Genomic DNA, 5,654 nt, shown 5'->3' with positions numbered 1-5,654 from the left:
AAGCAAGACCTTTCTGTTTTATTTATCCTACTGACTCCTCCTCGATGCACCAGTATGCTTATGTCTTGGAATGCAGACTTCTCAAAGAATATACCCTTCAATCAATTTGTGCATGTGGGAATAGTGCACATTTATGAATATATACAGTACATAAACTGCAGATGTTCGCAGTGAAATCTCTGCTCAAGGGAACTTGGACCAGCTTTTCTCATCCACGTTAGCTGATGATTGTTGCATGGACCCTCTGCCTTAAAAACACACACACACACACACACACACACACACACACACGTTCAAACATGGCTTGCTGCATTACCAGCAATATAAATGTATGAATCAATCAAAAAAAAAAGATACAACACTGCTGAATGTACAAAATGTCATTTGTTAATCAGTTTTTTTTTCTCCCAACTCAGTGGAAGAATGCGGGTCAGTCTACCACTTGTTGGACAGATGGTTGACATGCAGTCTCAGTGGGATAATAGAGGAATTATACTCTTAGGAAACCACAGGCAATCAGACTTTACCAAAAGAATTCAAGTCAAACATGCAGCACATATGCTTTTGATAAGAAAACGGTCATAAACAATAATGATCAGTGTTCAGGCTGCTTGGGTTGTCGAAAGGTCAATGCCGAGCTTTTTGTACTGAAGATGGTGATGACATTTCGTATATAATTTTCATTCCACAAATTCCAAAAAGTGATCTCAAAATTTTAGAGGAGCAATTGCATACAAAGTCATTAGCGCAGGTGAGCGAGTTATGCTACAGCTTATCCTCCGGCCTTAGGAATCCACTTCATTGCTGTTTGGGGCAAATACAGAACACATTTGCAAAAATAATCCCATTCAAACATTTCCTTCACTTTCAGCCGGAAACAGGATTATCATACAATTGGTTGGGCTAGATTTGCAACTCCTTAAAAGATCATTTTGGATAATTATAACTTAATGCTACATTCATAACACTCATAATGAGAAGAATGGGAAGAACAGAAAAACCTGCTATTGTTCAGTTTGGGAGTTTTCGTGGCATTATCATAGGTTGGTTCCTCCCACTGCCAGCCTTGTGTTCACCCTATAGACTGAATACAAAGATGGCCGTCATGACAGCTCCCCAAAAGTAGAGCCAAAACGCCTGGATCGTCCCCTGGCGGCTGGCTACAGTATCAGACGTAAACAACACCCCCTCTATGGGTGTCATTTTAGGGAGGTCTTATAACACTGCTTTGTTTTCAGTGGTTCATATTTGCTGATCAGTTTGGTTTTGATTAATCATTTGATGTTTTAAAAAGGGGGTGTGATGTCATGATTGACAGCTAATCCTGACAAGCAGATGAGTCGGGTGGGTGTACGGCAGGCACCTCGGTACTGTGGCTTCACTATGTCTGGGATATTTTGGCTTGTTTTTGCACAGTTGGAGGAAGTGGCGACACGTCATCCATCTTTATATGCAGTCTATTAAAACATAACTGCTAGCGGCGGCTGCTTTGCGGCCATTTCGCCACCAGTTTGTTGATACTTGTGTCAGTTCTTTCTCACCTGGTGGGACATAATATGACTATCACAATTTTACAATACCTCTGAATTACGTCTAGGAAGCTGTTTTTTTTTTTTCCACCACTTGGCTGCTCTGAGTTATGGTCTGAACAGAAGTTATTATTCTATAATAGAAATTTGCCAAAGCTATGAAATGAGAGCCAGTAAACCCCAATTATCTTTTGAGAGGCTCATTGTAGATTTTACAGACTGATACTTCTGAATATGCATATCTTCACTTCCCATTATATTGGCTCTGAATAACACTGACTGGCCAGTTTGTTACTGATATTGCAAATCCAATAACGTCCCCCCGATACCATCGCTCATGACTCCACATCACCGTGTGGTGCTGCTTCTGGGCAGGCTGAGCTCATCACCATTTCGGTATAAGACATGAATATCCTGTTGAAAAGGAGGAGCGGACACATAGCACAGTGAAGATTTTCTTTGTTATTGTTGCTGTTTTGTAATTTTTCACTGGGGAGGAGGTGAAATGCCAAACCAGGAGGTGTACGACTGTCAGCCCTTCAGTGAACTGTGCACCAGAGAAGACCTGATTCTGTCCTCCTCCTCTTAGGCCTCAAGAAATGGAAACTTCCCCTGTGTTCCAGTGGGACGTAGCAGAAGTTTTTTATGATTTATTTTTATTTCTTCTCTCCTCCTCTCCTCTTAAATATACACAAAAAGATATGGTGGAATAGGTCTTTGGTTTCCTAGTAGTCAGTGTGAATGTTTTGTCTTCACACCTGCTTAGTCATCCTTTTTGTTTTAGTATTTTTATAATCTTCCAGTGTCGGTGTAAGATAGTGGATGTCTGTTCTTTACTCAGACAGCGGTGCATTGTTAATAATGTGAGATACCCAACTGGCTCTTGTTGTGCTCAGCTGGATCAAAATGACCTCAGTTACACATTATTTACCCTTTCATTCCATGTTTCTGATATTCTTATATGTATAAGTACTTTTTTTTTTTAACTTGTGTTTTAAATCATTTGGTTCATTCATTTTATTATATGAAGGAATTTTCCCATAGAAACTGCCATACTTTCCATTTTATTATCTCTGAACCACACACCTAGTTTGATAATATACCAAAAATGTAATTTCCACTATGTTTCTTATACCATTTTCTTTTTTACTGTTACATCTGTTGGTCTGTGGTTCATCTTTCTATTAAACTGCCAATTGTCCACCTAGATAACTAGTGACATCCATCAACACTCTAGGCTGTTTTAACACAAAGTATTGCTGAAAATCTGATATGGCATTGTCACCCAATAAAGAGGACACAGACTCATGCGTCTTGTTTTGTCTGATGGAGATGTTTGTGTCAGATGTCCACCGTTGCTCCCATCAGCGATGCAGCTCTGGCAGACATCAGTTGTCAAAGGAAGAACAGGCCCACCAGCCGTGGTCCTTCTTTGGGCTTCGGGCTTTGAGCAGATCTAAATAATAGGCACATAAATTGCATTGTGCCGGGCTTTCACATCAAGGTCCCCACTGCTACAGAGAGGAGACAGCACGCAGATAATACATACTGCTGTACCAGCCAAATAGGGGTAAAAAGATAGATTCGAAAAGCCGATTTGCAAAAGCAGAGCCAGATTATTAAGATGCATTCTTTTTTAAGTCTTTCATAAGACACGTCTGTCTCTTATAGATGAGGCTTGAATAACATTTGTGCATTGGTTTTTCATTTTTGTTGATGTACGTTGTTAATTTATAATTAACCACAATACTGTATGAACGCCTCACTGTATAGACAATACAAATATACCAGTCTACCACTTGGGCCCTCACAGACAAATCTGTATTTAAATTGTATTTCTGACTCAAGTTTAGGAATTCATAAACACAACCCTCAAAATAAAATGCTGAATTATGCCCAGTGCCTCAGGAATGTGAGTGGGTGAGAAAGAGCTTCCCTGCATGATAAATGCTGTAAAATCGCAAGTCAAGGTTAGATTTATGCCTTCGTTACTGTGTTTTCAAATAGTATATTTCATTTTTAACAGTACAAATTTAAAGTCCTTTCGGCTGAGGGCTAATCGATGAGTTTGCCAAACGTAACACTATCTGGGATAATAAATTTGGCTGTGTTTGCTGGAGTGTAAACTTCCCCAAACCCAATAAAGAGCAGAACAGAGCTGCTAACATCAACCCTCATCTCTGATATACTGTAGTAACATCCAGGACCAGTGCAGTAGGAGAAATACTACACAGTAGATATGTTAGCTGTGAGACGGTCTGTGTTTTTAATATAAGCAGTAACCCCAGAAAATAAATGTATGAAATTCTCCTCCGCCTTGGAAGTAAAGCTGTAAGTGAAGCTGTAATGCTGCACATTTTAACATTTGCAGCTTTGATAAAATTGTCTTTTGGGTTTGGAAAAGCTACAATGGAAGGCACCACCATCCAAACTCTTTACATAAAGTGCACATAAAGAGTATCATCTTACAAGAGCCCCATGAAATCCGCTTCACTATGTGGTAAAATCCAGTGGTGGGTACTTAAAGTCTGTACTCCAGTAAAAGTACAATTACTGTTATAAAAAGTGACAATTACCATGTGAAAATGGGTTAGGGTTGATCAAGTACATGTAAAAAAATAACTTCTTTACTCAAATTACTCAAAAGTACACGTTGCTCTCCATTTTAATATTTTTTTGTGTAAAATAATGACAAAACACCAATTTCTGATAAAACTTTAAACAAGTGTGGCCTGATGGAAGCTGGCTCTTGTTCAGGGTTTTGCTCCCAGGTGCTCCTCGCTTGCTTTCCCACATTTAGAGCAGACTCAATCAATCAATCAATCAATCTTTATTTATATAGCGCCAATTCATAACAGTGCTATCTCAAGACGCAGCAGTGATTCATGAAGCTGGAGAACCACAGCAGGAGAACCAGGACCAGGATCCACAGGAACCTGAGGAATGAGAAAAGCACAGAAAGGCTCCGGGGAAGATGCCAAGTTAGTAGCAGACATTAAAAAGACATGAGGCATAATGATGGAGAGGAAGAGGAGGAGAGAGGAGCCCAGTGCATCATGGGGAGTCCCCCGGCAGTCTGAGCCTATAGCAGCATAACTAGGGGCTGGTCCAAGGCCTGAGCCAGCCCTTAAATATAAGCCTTATCAAAGAGGAGCCTGATAGCTGAAAGCTCTGGCTCCATCACTACTTTAGAGGACTTTAGGGACCACCAGTAGGCCTGCAGTCTGGGAGCACAGTGCTCTAGTGGGGTAGTACGATAAGATATGATGGAGCCTGACCATTAAGAGCCTTGTAGGTGAGGAGAGGGATTTTAAACTGTATTCTCCGAAGCCGAAGCCTAGGTAAGCTAAATTAGTGACTAACTGGTGAGAGCCAGATATTTTTTGAGAGTGAATATTGGGCTTCCTTTCATTGGGGGGTCAGAAACATCCAAACATCCAAATTAATGCTAATCTAGCTCCATGTCTGCTTTATGTGTACAGAGGCAACTGTTAGCTAATTAACGTTAATATGTTAATGATAGCATCCTTTGAAAATCACCCTTGGCCAAGAATGTAACGTCTTTCTCTGTACAGCCTTCTAAATATTCTCTCACTTACTTGTTATCAACACGTGGCCTTGGTAAACATACTCTGAAGTGCCATGCTGCAGACTATAATGAACTGCTGAAGGCCATGAGGTGAAATCAATTCAAGGTCTATTTTTCCCTTTTGCAGCACTTCTTCAGCTTGACCCCGCAGCGCTAACAGCGTGAACAGGAGAACCCACTGAACAGGCTCTTTTGTCGTAAGATTTACATTTCATTGAAGCCAACATCACTCCTAGAAACAGAATTCATTTATTATTAATAACAGATTTGGAAAAAACACACGAACCAAGGCGCAGACAAACCAATTTGGGATGTTCTAAGTGCAAAAGTACAGCACACGCTGTCGTGCAAATTTCAGAGCATCCTTGTGAATAATACTGTGTTAAATCAAAGCCTCTCCACATGAGACTCGATTCATTGTCAACTTTATTACATTTTTACAACAGGCTCTTCCTCAGGCTATGGATTCATGACGCAAAGCCCAAATCCATTTAAGTTGGGTTTCTTTTCAAATTATGTCATTGCTCTATCTGCTC

This window comes from Pempheris klunzingeri, chromosome 16 (assembly GCF_042242105.1).
Source record: "Pempheris klunzingeri isolate RE-2024b chromosome 16, fPemKlu1.hap1, whole genome shotgun sequence".
In the NCBI taxonomy this organism is placed as follows: domain Eukaryota; kingdom Metazoa; phylum Chordata; class Actinopteri; order Acropomatiformes; family Pempheridae; genus Pempheris; species Pempheris klunzingeri.
The sequence above is the reverse complement of the archived record's forward strand: the minus strand, read 5'-3'. Positions refer to the sequence as shown.